Genomic DNA, 14,536 nt, shown 5'->3' on the forward strand with positions numbered 1-14,536 from the left:
CTCTTCCCATATGCATCACTGCAGCACCAACAACAGGCTGGAATGAAATCTTCTGATGCATTTGCTGTCTGTGTCCTGGTAATTGCCAACTATTCAGCCATGATGCCTTAGCTTGTGTTTATGTGGTCTGGATTCTAGGATTAAGGTCAGCAGCATTCAGTCTTGCATCTTTATGTCCATTTAAAAGGACATTAGCAAGTCTGCTTGCCTTTTTCCACTCCTCTTTTTCTTCCCTCCAACACTCTAATAACCTCTCCATCCTCACTATGATCACTTGTGATATTTACAAGTTGGTCATGGAAAAAGCAATGCAAGCACTCTTTATGCTCATAGAGAAAAGATGAAGGATGAGCTCAAACACCTGTGTCTCCTAAATCCTTATTGATGCATGATATAAAGCTGATTGAAGTAATTACTGGATAGTGACTTGTCTGTGCAAATAAACGGGAAAAGTGTGAATTGAATTGGTACTTTTGTTGAATAATAAGCATTAATGGTCAAGGGTCTTTGGATGCTCTTAAACCCCTCCATTAGAGGGGTTTTCTGCTAAATCATAGTGCTTAAAAATAGTGCTGAGGAGTTCTGTGAAGAGAGGAAATCAGGAGGGTCCAGAGGAAATGGCAGAGCTCTAGGGATGAGGTAGCTCCAGGAAAACAACAAAGGGGAGCTTTTCTTCCACCCCACAATCTCACCAGCAGATGAGAATTAAAAGATTTAACTCAGTCTCCTGTCTGGAGACAGTTTGTGAGAGGAAAGGCCCAGGAGTGTGTCTCTGCCATAAATGTCTGGGCTCGGGGAAGAGCATGCAACAAGGTGGTGTAGTAATGCTGATAGAGTGTTGAAGCAAGATGTTACATAGGACACCAGACTAACAAGGAGTCAGAGATCTGTAGGGTCCAGGCCGGCCTGTGGGTGCTGATCTCCTCTCAGGAGATGATGTAGAAAAGTGAAATGAAAATATTTCTGTATGGAAAACACTGTGGCTTATTTAAGTACTGATGAAATTAAAGCTAAGTGATCTCCTTGTCTCAAGCCCCAAATTTTCTTATCCTATTGCCTCCCTGTCTTGCTGAAATAGGGGGTGAGTGAGCGGCTGGGTGGGCATTTGGCCCTCAGTCAAGGTTAGTCCACCACACAAAGTCAACTGCTGAGGTTTATGCATTCATCTAACTCATGGAGGTGAAGCTGGGGGGAAGAAAAAGCCACTTAAAACCTCTTCAGTATGAAGAGACTTCAGTATGAGATACTCTAGGTCTGTATCTTCTTCCAGGATATTTTTTGCTTCCAGAGAAATACTTTAGCAAATTATAGTAGGTGGTTTTTACACCTGCAGTCAGAGTAGATGCTGTGAATATTAAAGCAGTTGAAACAATGGTAACAGACAATATCTATTTTTTATTTGAATCTTTCTCTTGTGTATAGGCTGAAACTACCTACATGGCAGAGTTTATTAAACATCTACTCATGAAAACAACCATAACATCATTACTTTTTCTTTATGCCAGACATTGTGGACCTAGCCAAGCAAGCCTGCTCTAGTTGTACCTATCACTATTGGCCTAAGTGAATAAGCTCACTTTTTTATTGCCAGCAATATATTTTCTTCTAACTGAGCATTTTACTGGTATCTAGCCTTTTGGAGTGTTTCCCAGCACTGGAAGGAGTTCATGCATAATCAAATTCTTTCTTCTCATTGTAGTTTTAGCTAAACTAGGTAAGTCTAGTAGTCTGGCACACCAAAATACTTTCTGTGCTCTTACTGCATACACCAGTGCATATGATGGGCTATCCTCTTCATAGCAACACTGTTGAGTCTTCTGTTTGGCAGGTGGCAAGCAGAAAGTGGTACTTATTATAAAGCCATGATTTCTTTCAAGCCTCCCATAAAACCACGGAACTGTTTAGGTTGGAAAAGACCTCCAAGATCATTAAGTCCAACCATTAACACAGCACTGCCAAGTCAACCACTAAACCAAGTCCCAAAGTGTTTCTGCCTCTTCCATTTATTCACGTTGCAGGCATGTTCAAGAGTCAACAACATTTTATGGTGCACAGTACCACAGCAGTATTAGCATAGACACTCAGCTAAAGTATGTTTTCTGAAACATCTGTCTTCTAACTTTCGATGAATGGAAACTAGTCAACTCTTCCTCCATTTCCTCTCAAGCTAACCTCTTTTTGAAGATGGAGAAACAAAGAAGCACTGATAAGAAATTCTTTTAGTTAATATTGATGGTTCAAATCTGGAGTGATAGAAATTAGTGCATGCTTTAGGAAAATAGCGAACTTGTGATGGTATTTAGTTGCTTTTTATTTTCTTTGAAGCTATGGCTGGAGCTCTTATTTTCAATTTAAATTGTTTCTGGGTGTATTCTCTCATGCAGTAGAATAATTAGACTTGTGCTTCCTAACTTGTTTTTAACTGTGTGGAGAGGAAGGAGATGAGATTTGAACCCTGGTTAATATTTCTATGTTTCTAATGCATAATCTACTGATCACAGAATATTCTGATTTGGAAGTGGCCCACAAGGATCTTCAAGTCCAACTCTTAAGTGACTAGCCCATACGGGCATCAACCCCCTACCTTGATATTATTAGCACTGTGCTCTAACCAACTGAGCTAATCTCAGGGTCTTATGTGAAAAAGATAAATATTGTGAATCACATCAGTATGATAACCTCAGAGATGGTAATAAACTAATTTTGCTATTGTGGGCTCTGTGAAAACTTGGTGTTGATCCAGATTATAGACACATGAAACTCTCAGAGTTTGGGCATCCAATTTGTTCAGATGTGTGCTATTTTTCATAAAACCTGAAATCCTTCCTATATAGTTTCTAAAATTATTCTTGTGTTGCTTCAAATATATGGCTGTAAAGCAACGCTATCATTTATGACACCTAAATTGCTTCAGGATTTTTCCTGTTTTCCTTTAACTATTCATCTCTAGCATTCATCCTTCCTTATATTACCTGCCATTCGTGTCTCTCTTTAATCTTTCTAAACAGATTCATTGATATTCTTGATATTATAAAAACATTTATGGAATGTGCCTTGGAGGTAGAGGCTGGGGATCAGTAGTCCTAAAATTATATCACTCTTTTTTCTGGCTTCGATCAACAGCCAGTAATGAGTGACATGTAAGTATTTTTAGTTGTTTTTATCCTGTATTATTTTGATCTATAAATTGATATAAACTCCAGTAAAGATGCTTCCTATACTGAAGAATGCCAAGTAGTCATCAAAATCTGACAGGAGACTTTAACATCTTACTGAAGCATAGCAATCATTTATGAACAAGTTAGGTAAGGCAAATGGCTCCAAGTCCAACCGAGACTTTCACGTTCATAAGTAAAAAGAAAACCTTTCAATTAAGATGATGAGTGATCTGTTTTTTGTTGTTTGAAAGAACAGAAAAGAGTTTTAGGATAAAAAAAGAACTGGTCCAAACCTTTCAGAAGTCTCAAAAGGGGAAACTGGTAAATAGATATTATGGTAGGAGAAGAAGGAGTACAGCAGCAGAAACCAAGGGGTAGCAGAGCATGACCCCACTGGAGGGGAGCTGACAGCACACGTCAGTTGAATTAGAATCCTCTGACATCAATTTTGAGGCAGTGAAGCTTTCAGGAGTGTAGTAGGATGGACATGTTTGAATTTCAGTGGTCAAAGGGAGAATGCCATTTTTGTGTATTGGACAAGAAAGTACCACTGAGAGGATCAGATCCAATGCTAGAGAAGAGTCTTTGTACCCAAGTCTCAAATTCTAAGTCTTGTAAAAATAAAACACAAATTTTATTTTGAAAAGAGAAGCAAAAAAAAAAACAAACAACCTCTATTAATTGCAGGTTTTATAACATGTTATTTACCCTGGAGTAGCACCTGGTGTAAAGGGTCTACCCCGGAGCCTTGTCCTTGGTATTACTACATTCTAAGATCAAATATAACTTAGTGGTAGAGTCTTGTGACTGATAGCTGAATAAAGAAAACAGTAGATTGTAATGTTAACTAATAGTAGGCTAGATGTGATATGCACAATAAACATTTTAATAAATATATAATAATGAAGGTGAATGCAACATATGTGGTTACATACAGTGTAATATTTCTGTTATTATCACCGTCCTGTTATTATTGCCGTCCCAATCTCTTTCTTGCCCCTTTGTTTTGTCTGTAAAAACCTGTTTTTGTCTCTATGTGTGGGTTGCTGTTTATTATGTCTGTATAGTGCTCTGCACAACACTCACATGACCTGTTGGGAAGCCTCGAGGCTTTACTGCAATTTGTAATAAGATGGAATTAGAGTCCAAAATAAAATCAACTAGAAACTAACCTTAAAATTGAAATGGACTATTCTGTTTTAATAGTGCAACCTGGGAGCAATGCAGAAAGTAAACACCTTAGACAGGGGAGAGTAGATTAGATGCTTTAAACTCTTTTGATTTTAATAGTCTCTATAACACAGGCAAACCAGTTTGTTAGAAAGTATGATATTTAATCTGATAATGTTCCTTTAATAGTCTACCTATACTTATTGTTGCTACCATTGTCTCTTTGCTGCTCTTAAACATCATTGCTCCCAAAATGCCTTTGTTCTCTCTGCCGTATTGGGTGTGTTGGCTTACAAAAGACCACTGGCTGCAATTTTGGCTGCAAAACTTTTCCTTCTCTCCCTCCCTTACAGACAAGAAAATGGCTGGATTAGGGACTCTAACAAAGCTAATCTTCACTGGAAACTTGTGGCCAGTGCTTGCTGCCTCTCCTGTCTCCTATCACAATTGGGTTGCTGAGGCAGCTGTTAGCTATTTAAACTCTCTGTTTAAGTTGTCCATTTGGAAAATTTATGTAGATTTGAGCTCTTGTTTGTCTTATAATGGCCCCAGATTTCTCTCTGGTGATGTTTGTACATTTTAGGAAGAGCTGTTCTCCTGCTTTCCTTCTGTTCTCTACTCTTTCAGTTTGAGTATCTTCTGTCCTGTTACAACTGCCACTAATAATGTTGTACAAGGAGCAAAACTCATGCTTGAAAATGTAAGAGGAAAGCAAGACTGTGTATGTGGCCTTACACAGAGTAAGAGATAAGCACTGGATCAGCACAATTTCAATGGGAAAGCTCACTGTGCAGAAGGGAAGGGTGGAAGACCTGGCCTTGAACATAGAGTCCCATGGGAACAACAGCCATTTCTGGGGGCTTCACTGTCTAAACTGGGTGACAAAGGCCTCCCAGGAGGGCCTTCATCCTTGAGGATTGCTGTTGCTTTTGGTAGCCTCGCTCTCCTTTTTATTTTATCTTATCAGACTTTTTGATGTATTTTGTCAGTTCTGTTCTTTAAAAGCTGCTGGGGATGTCTTACAGCATGATCTCATTCATTCAGCATGGCTTACATCTTTCTTTTGCATTTCTGCAGTAGCTTAACAACGCAGCTGTCAGAACAAATCACTCTACAGATTCACCTTTTTAATGTGTAGCTGTGTGTGTGCACACAGAGAGTTAAGGTTTCAGTAAGTATCCCCCAACAACTTATTAATAAAACACAAAAGAATATGTGATAAAGCAGCAAATGCAGGCCTAGGAGGAAAACAGTGCCCATAATCAGGATATTATCTCTGTTTTCATACAGGAGGGAACGGAAGGGACAAATAGGACACTCACCTCACACAAACATTAGGAATAGACCCAAGCACCAGTTCAATTCAGCTGTCAAGCATGTATCACATGTGTAATGATTTTTTTCTCTATTATTTTTAATGAATAAAGTACTTTTAGAAAGGGGACAGATTTACTATTTGAGTGTCATTTATGAGGAGATTAAGGGTCCCATTGTGTGAGTCATTGTAAACGTGTATCATAAAAGGCAGTCGCTGCTCTGCCCTGAGGACTTTACTGCCTATAGAGCCAAACAAAGGGCTGCAGAGGGAAATGTAGTACTTAGATGGAAAAGCAGAAATGTAAACTGAGGTAAATGGAGAAATCTTAGAATCTCACTCCCATTACAGGACTTTGACAACAGCCATATTTTAAAATTCCTTTGATATTTGAGTTGGTAATGAATTTCTCAGTCTTTCTCATTTCCCACATTAATTCATTTGGAAGGATGAGAAAATGCCGTGTTACAATGTAGTGAACTGCTGGCATGTAATGTTTGGAGAGGCTGGACAGTAGTTGGCTTCTGGTCATTGAAAGATAGAAGTACTTCAAGGACTGGACCAGATTTTTGTAACTGAGTAGCACCTGTGAAGATGTATCTAGATCATCCACAGTAACATCATATAGTTCTGCAAATTTTACAATAATCTCTTGGAATTCTGATGGAGAGATTATCTGGGGGTTATCAGTTCCCCTAAATGTTTCATTGCTCCACAGGAGGCTTTGGGTATAAAGCAATACAAACTGCTAAACCTTGTAACACTGCCAAATTTCAGTTGATTGGGCCAGGACTCACAGTGGTACAGGGTCTTTAGAGCCAAAGTATTTAAGGAAAAGATGTTTCAAAAACTGTGTGAATTTTTACACTGAAATATACGAAAAGTATACAAAAAGCCATTTGATTTCCAAGCAGGAGAAGCAATGCCCTTCCTCAGTACTTGTTGTTTAGGGACAATCAGTGCTGCTGGAAGATAGTCTTGAAAATCTTTGTGCAGTAGGTGAAATATGGCATGTCCACTGAAACCAGAGGCAGCTTCTCTGTTGAATGCATGCATTTTTGTCCTGAGCAGTGTGGCCTATTATCTGAAAGATTTTGACCTATAGACGGAATTTATAAGAATAAAACCAGAACAAAACTTGAGGAAAAAAACCCCAAACAAATCCACTGAAAATAAAAGGAAATGGCCTTTTAATAAGTTTCCTTTCTCCTTCTGTATTAATATTACATTGTTCTATTTGCTGTACTTTGCAGTCTGAGAAAGCTATGAAATATTTTACACGTCTCTACTTTCTTCTCCCCCACTGCTAATGCCTCTTCTCCTGTCTCACAGAAAATATTCAAATTATTTAAATATTTCATGTTGTAGGACCTAGCAGTACAGTGTAATATGTGTAGACACCATTGGGAAATGGATTTTAATATTACTTTTAGAATCACAAATTATTCATGCAGTGCAAATAACAAACGGGTGGAGAGCTCAATCTGTGGTAAAAGCACTTACCTTTTCTTAACATTTTCCAGTGTAGTTGGAGTTGACAGATCATCAGATCTTTAGTACATTATTTATTAAATGTTTTAGCATAACTTTTAAATATTCAGTGAGCACTTAGCCCACAAAAGACATGGCTGACTGAAGATGCAGTGACGCTGATGATGGAAGCATATTCCACAGTTTCCTCTAAACTACTGGTACACGCAGTTTATGTTTTAATAAGGACTATTTTTCTCTTGCTTGTATTACTGATTTCATCCTTTTGGGAATTGTGGTTTATGCTTCACTGTGTTGAGAATGCAATCCAATATTTTATGGACTACTGTGCATGGCTTTACTGTATTTAACTGTGAAGATTAGAAAACGTGGAAAGAGTTGCACTGGTTAATGTACCATAACTAAAATTGAAGAAAATGTGTTTTCTAGTCTAACTTATGGTTTTGTAGGAAAGCAAAATGTAAAGATCTAACAACTTCAGTAGTTTAAAACAAGGAAAATGTACACAGGGATGTAAACAAAAGCTGAACACATGCTTCAATACTCTATCTGTTCATTAAGTTTGTTCTGGCATATTGAAATGAATAGACTGCATATTTCTGAGAACATAGTCTCTTTAATCTGTCTCTAGTTCTTCAGTGTTTTATGACATGTGGAGATTATGCCAGAGCAATATTTAAGAACAATTTCAAAACCTTTTTTTTTAATTTTTTTTTTCTTTTTAATAATAGCCCATTTCTCTCTTTCCCAACCAGATTCCTTTCTCGAGGAACAAAGATAGGTATTGTGCTTTAGGTTTATTTCTGACACTACCATGATATGTATTGGGTGATTGCCAACCTATGACTTGCCCAAAAGGTTGGTTGGGTGCATTAGAGAGGAGATGCAAACAAAAATATCAGAAGAGAAATCTCAGTGTAGTGAGGTTTGTTCCTTTTTGTGTGTATAAACGTGGTTGTAACCTGAACCCCCAGCGATCACTAATTCAATTTCTACTTTTGAAGAGAAGATAACACCAGGACTGCATAGGATGGTAGGAAGCTTTGGGCTGAAATGGTTGATGTCCCTAATAGTGAGGCATGTTTGAGGGATGCACACCCACATCCAAGCTGCTTACATCAGTCACATTGAGTTATGTTCTACCAGGGATCTTCATACCTTGTGACTAATACAATTAGACGTGGTGTGCTGTAGCCTGGGAAATTAAGAGCCATGAATGTGAACAACCATTAAGTAACCGATGTTAGTAAAGAAGGCATTAGAGAGAACTCTCTGTATCCAAGGGGTTTTTTTGCTTTTGCATCAGGAACAGTAATCTTTAAATTATCTTTACCTGGCCAGCATAAGAAGTATAATGAATAAACCAACTCCCTCAGAGAATCAATAGTCACAGCAATGCTACAAAACAGTGCTGTGGGTGTTCCTCTACCATAACATTTGTAATTTGTGAATCGAGTCCAAAATCTCATTTTCCAGGGGATGTATGCCTAAATCAAGGCACAAAGTACTTCTCTGTTGCTGAACCTTACCTTAAAGCCAACCTTCTTCAAAGCTTTCTCTTTTCTTTCTTCTGAGTATTGGCAGATGTCAAGACTTGCTAGGCTGATTTTTTGTTAAAAGAAAAAATCTCATTAATTCAGATTAATATAACCTGCTTAATTTTATCTATTGAGAGAGCCCTTGAAGTGTGGTTGTTATACAGTCTATGAACCAATCCCAGTTTAAATAAAGTCAGTGAAAATGCCACAGTTCCATTATCAAGAAAAATTCTGTACGTAATCATTGCATTGAAATCAAAATAAAAAAAACTCCGTGAGACCGAAAGGTTTCGAGAGGTCACTTAGTCCATGCCCCTGAAAAAAGCTGATCAAAAATACAGAGAATGTCTCTAACAAATTTCAGTCTAATCGGTCTTAAAATCTCCAAAGGAGAAAATTCCTCAATGCTGCATATCTCTCTCTCTCTATATATATATATGTATATTGTTTGTGTATTGCAGTAAATAACTGTATTTATCATTAAAAACAGTTTTTCAGTAGCTAACCTTAATCATCTTCGGTTTAAATCCAATTAGTTTCTTCTTGTCATAACCCCGGTAAATTTGAAAACAACGGTAACAGTTTTCTTCACAGATGATTCTCAGCGTTAGAAGAGAATTACTGTGCTTTCCTTCCCCTTCTCTTTCCTAGGCTGAGGAAGCCCAGCTCCTCCAACCTTTTCTCCCAAGCCATATTTTTCAAGTCTGTTATCATTCTTCCTTTTCTCCTAGATAACAGGCCCTAGAGATGAGTCCTAAATAGCACTAAGTAGGGCAAAACAGTGACTTCTACTATGTTTTGGGTGTGTCAGTCCTGTTAATAATGCAGGGCACCTGATGCTTTGATGGGACCGTTGTACTGTGGAGGAAGAAATAAAGTCATTGCTTACTGCAGCTTACACATCTGCAGCAGATCTGCTAACATCAGCTTGGGTAGCACTTCAAAAAGGAGAGGATTTGAACAGCCTGTGTTGTGTTGAATGTATCTGGGTATTTTCTTTTTAATACTTTCAAAACCATTTCAAAACCTGTTCTAGTCTGTATGCTTACTCTCTTATCAAAATTAATGAATACACAAAAAAATATGACATGATCTATATCTCATTAAGCTTTTCAAAAAGTTATCTAGTTTTATTTCCACTTTTATATGCGTCAATCAATATCTTCAGATGCTTAGAAATACAACCATTTTGGTCTCCTACAAGGATTTCCGTATTTTTTTCCCACAATGGAATGATTTAACATCATACTTGTATCATAGTTGTATTTTCTTTTTGTTTGTTTGTTTGTTTGGTTTTTTTTTTCAATTTGCCAATTTTCCTGATTTATTACCCCCTCAAGTTGTCTTTCCATCTCTTCCTGTTTCTTCAGTTGTTCAATTCTTTTTTTTTTTTTTTTTTTTTGATGGCCTACTATTTCAGTTTCCTATTCTGGCTTCTTCCCATATTTAACTTTTTTATGGAAAGCAACACTCTCCCCACCCTGGCTGGTTGCAACATCTTGTCAATAATTATTGTGTCAAAAGACCAAGAACAACAAAACTAAGTTCTTATTTCTCAAAGAACAGTCCTAACCTAATAAACCCCTCCCAACTATAAATCTATGTGTAGTTTTGCCCCAGATAATTTCTGCCCTAAATTTTTATTTTCTTTTGTTTTCCAAATTCTGTGTGTTTAAAAGGGTGTCTGCTGACAATGTGCCTGTATTGTGTAGATGCTTCCAGACATTTCTGGGAGCTTTGACGACCAGGTTGGAATAGCTGGAATTGTTGTGCAGGCTTGCATTTTGATTTGGAAGGCAGTTGGGACTCAAGAGGGAAGCAAAAGGGAAAGATGACATAAAAAATGAGAGAAACCAATGCCAACAATCCTTGAATACTACTCCTGCCACCTATTCCTCCCTCTGTATCTCCTGCTAGATCCAGTAGTGAGCAAGGACCTTACCTGATGTTTCAAACCCTGACCAGCAGGTAGGGTGATGCATGAGGAAGGTAGGAATTAACACCAGAAAAAGTTGGACAAGGTCGTGGCATCCAGAGCCAGCCAGAGCCTTGAGGTCACTCTGCCTAAGCAATTAATTTAAACCAAGCATGTTAGCAGCACCAGATGGCCTTTGAACAACAGGAAAAAGGTTTTACTGGAACACACAGTGGAACATTGAACATTTCAAACCATGGAAAGCTCAGGCTGAATCAAAATATGAATATGAGAGGGATGCACAGAAAATACTGCTGTGCCTTTGTGAGGTAGATCCTCACCTCCGTGTTGTTGCTGGGCCGGGGGCTGAATGGCTGCGATTGCAGCAGCTGCTGATTGGTGCAACAAATGACGCAGAGCTCTTACCCTGGGTCCTGAGGACAAGCTTTTCTTCTAATATACAATATTTGCATGGTCACTATCTCCCTCCTTTGACTAGGACTCTTCCAGTCCCTGTCTCTGCATCTCCTGCTTGCTCTCATCCTTGATAGAGTGTGTGTGTGTAGGTCCTCCACCAAAGGGAGCTTGGATTTTCTGGGAAAAGAGGAATTTCTCCTGTCTGTCAAGCCAAAGGCAACTTTCCTCTGTTCTGCTCATGCATGGCATTTTGACAGAATGGACTCCGAGCAAACGGGCTCCTCAGCTTAACTGAGTATAGGACATAGAGCAGACACTGTCTACCCTGTCTACCAGCAAATATCTCATGCTCATAGCAAGACAGGTGTTGGTGTACAGCTATGTACCAAGTAACCAATCAGTTACAGAACTGACATGTCACATTAACGAGTATTCCATTAGTTGCTGAAGTGGCACAGATGTCTTACACATCACCTGTGCAATGTCCCCGGCCTCTCCTGCCTGTTGGCCTGTGTAAGGTGTTCCTTGCTGTCTGGATTGCAGCACATTGGCTGGCCAGGAAGAATTCATGTGCTGTTTGGCCAGCTGGCTGCTGCCATCCCCTCATCAGTTGGTGCTCTAATTTAGTACCTACTACTAAATTTTTATGATGTCATTTGTCAAATTTGACTGAAAGTGGCTAGTGAACTCAAAAACTACTGAGAAGAAGGGAGTGACAGGCAGCTTAACAGATGAATGGGCAGATGGACATTAAGTGTGATTGCTTAAGCCTCCCTTTCATAGGAAGTCAATCTAAATAATACAGAGTGAGATAAATTATTCCTTTGCCCCCCACTCAGACATATTAATGAAAACGAACACCTATGAAAACCTCATTCTATTTTTTTGTATTTTTCTGAAAAATAGCAAGGGAAAGATGTTTCAAGCCAGAGTAGTGCATCAGTTTACAATGAAGTTGATGAGTTGCCTTTGAGTTGCATAAATTATACCTTTGCACTGTGTATGATCACAGTCCAAACCACTGAGAAAACTGCCTTTCTTACCACTGTAGCACTTGCCACCCTGCTTCTGCCGGGAGAACTTCAGTTTAGCCTTGACAGTGAGGCAGGGAGTAGAGGAGAGGGATGGGTGAATGATCAGAAGTGTCTGGAGAGAGGGTATAGAAACATAATTTAAATGGAAAACTCGAGATTCATTGAAGGTTAAATGAAAATGTCTGTGACCTAACACAATGAGTTTGGTACTCCAGCATGTAGGTAGCCTGACTGTATTCCTGATTAAAGTATTTGTACAGTGCCTAAATGCCAAAAGCAGTAATTAAAATTCACATAAAGATTCTGGTCTTATCTAGCAGAAATGATTCACCAGCAGCTGTGGGACCTGTCAGAGAAGATTGATGGAGAACTTTCAAAGACCCTGACATGCCCTGAGCATTGTACAAAGGATAGACTAAGACCTTTCATCTGAGGCAAAGGGAAATACATTACGTACTGCCATTGATTTCAATTGAATGCTAGGTCTGTTTTGAACTCCAGGATTAAAAATATCTGCATTTATCAAAGATAAAGGTTTATCAGATACAAAAACTACTGTCCATTCAACCTATATCCTTAGTTCCACATGACTTTCTTCTTTCCTCCAGTGAGTTATCTGCAATACAAGAAAGTCAGTAAAGACAGAAAAGTCTTTTGTTTCAGTATACCCTTCAGCAGCATGAGGTTAGGAACCTGCTGTTCAGCATCAGCTCTCAGCTTGGCAAAACACGGAATGCTGGTGATGCTGACTACTCGCAGTATCAAATCGCTGGTATAACAATAATCATACAGAGAACAGGTTGTAGCACTTGGCTTTTCTTTCACATGAGCCCATGTGAATGAGTATGGGCTAGTTATACCTGGGATCAAAGACAACTGAAAATCGATCATGGTGACATTATTGATTGAAGCTATGTATACACAGATCTTTCACTGGCATTTTCTGTGTAAACTACAGACATCAAAGGCACATGGAAGAGAGCTGGTACAAGCTCTTTATATAGCTCTCTTAGGATAAAATATACAATCCTGCAGAAATCTTCGTTGGTAGGTAAATAAAACATAAGAGGGGAAATGAAATAAAGGGTTACTCTTTAGGCTCTTTAAAAAAAAAAATCTCTGCTACTGCATGTTATTGCCTAGGGGAGCATTGACCCAAGGCCATGCATGAGTCAACATTACTTCAAGACAACTTTACGTCCATTAAAGCAGCTTATAATTCTTTACTGGAGAAATTTTTGTGCGATATGCGCAGACAACTAACACCAGCAGTACTTATTACTAACAGATTAGTTTCTTCTTTGAACTCCACCTCTCTTTTATATTTCTTTCCATCTCCTTTCTTTAATATTCCTTTACCATTACCTCTTCTAATTTCCCCAGGCCACTTGATTTATGGCATTCCAATAAATCTTTGCTGAATGGAATAAACTCACAGTGTCTCACAGATTCCCGCTGCAGGTTGCAAAGCCTTCATTTTGCAAGTACAAACACGGTGATGGAATGGGTCATCGTGTATGTCATTGCTCCTAGGCCAGAAGACAGCATGGTTTGACTCTTTGGTACCCTTTGCTGCACCCACTGGCGACTTCCTTAGCTCTGTTGGTAACACACTTTCCCAGTGTCTTCGTGCCACGTCGTGGCTATGCTTCGTGATCGAAGATTTGGGAAGGGCTTTACAAGCCCTTTACAAGCTGTTACAAGCGTGCTGGTGGCTAAAAAGGCCAATACAAGACAGGCACGTCTGGTTGCATTGTGCCAAGTAAGACAGTCAAAATCACCAGTTCAGTCATTCGTGTGGAAATTTCATGACAACAGATGAAAGAGAGGACTGTAATAAGTACTTTATTCTTTCCTTCTTTCAAAAGCTGAATGTTGCAGAAATACCATGCTGATGATGAAATGTCACAGTTTTACCAGCATTACCCAATTTAATCTCCTGAACTTTCAGAATGGTTATAGAAAGTACATAAAATTACTTCAGATGACAGGCAGAGATTTTAAGTCAGGAAGGAGGGAAGAGGTATATTGTTTTATTTTTAATTTGAGCATATTTCATGTGGGAATCACTGAGAGGCAGTAAACATAGACATTCAGGGATATTTTCACTCATTTTTTTGAACTAGAACAATATTTTTGGCCTGATGCAGTCTATTGACTCTATTTGATGGAGTCTTATAGATCTTAATGAGCTTTCCATCAGATATTTCAGTGTCATTAAAGGGGGGAATTGTCTAAAGTTCCTCATGCAGGTCACCCCAATGTTTGCTCCAGAGGGAGAATTAATAATGATACAAGCTCAGACAAAATTTGACACAGAGGATATGTCAAACTGGGGAATAAAGAAGCATCAGCTTTGTAGCTTTTCACTTATCACTGGTGGTTCCTGCTAAAGAGAACAACCTCATGGTATTTTCTTCTTCCAATCTCTCCCTCACCTCTTTCCAACATGGCATGTTTCCCATCAGTTAGGGAAAATTAGTTAGAGAAACATATTG

Source organism: Manacus candei, unplaced genomic scaffold, assembly GCF_025592945.1.
Source record: "Manacus candei isolate 608988 ecotype Guabito, Panama unplaced genomic scaffold, ASM2559294v1 h1tg000008l, whole genome shotgun sequence".
Lineage (NCBI taxonomy): Eukaryota > Metazoa > Chordata > Aves > Passeriformes > Pipridae > Manacus > Manacus candei.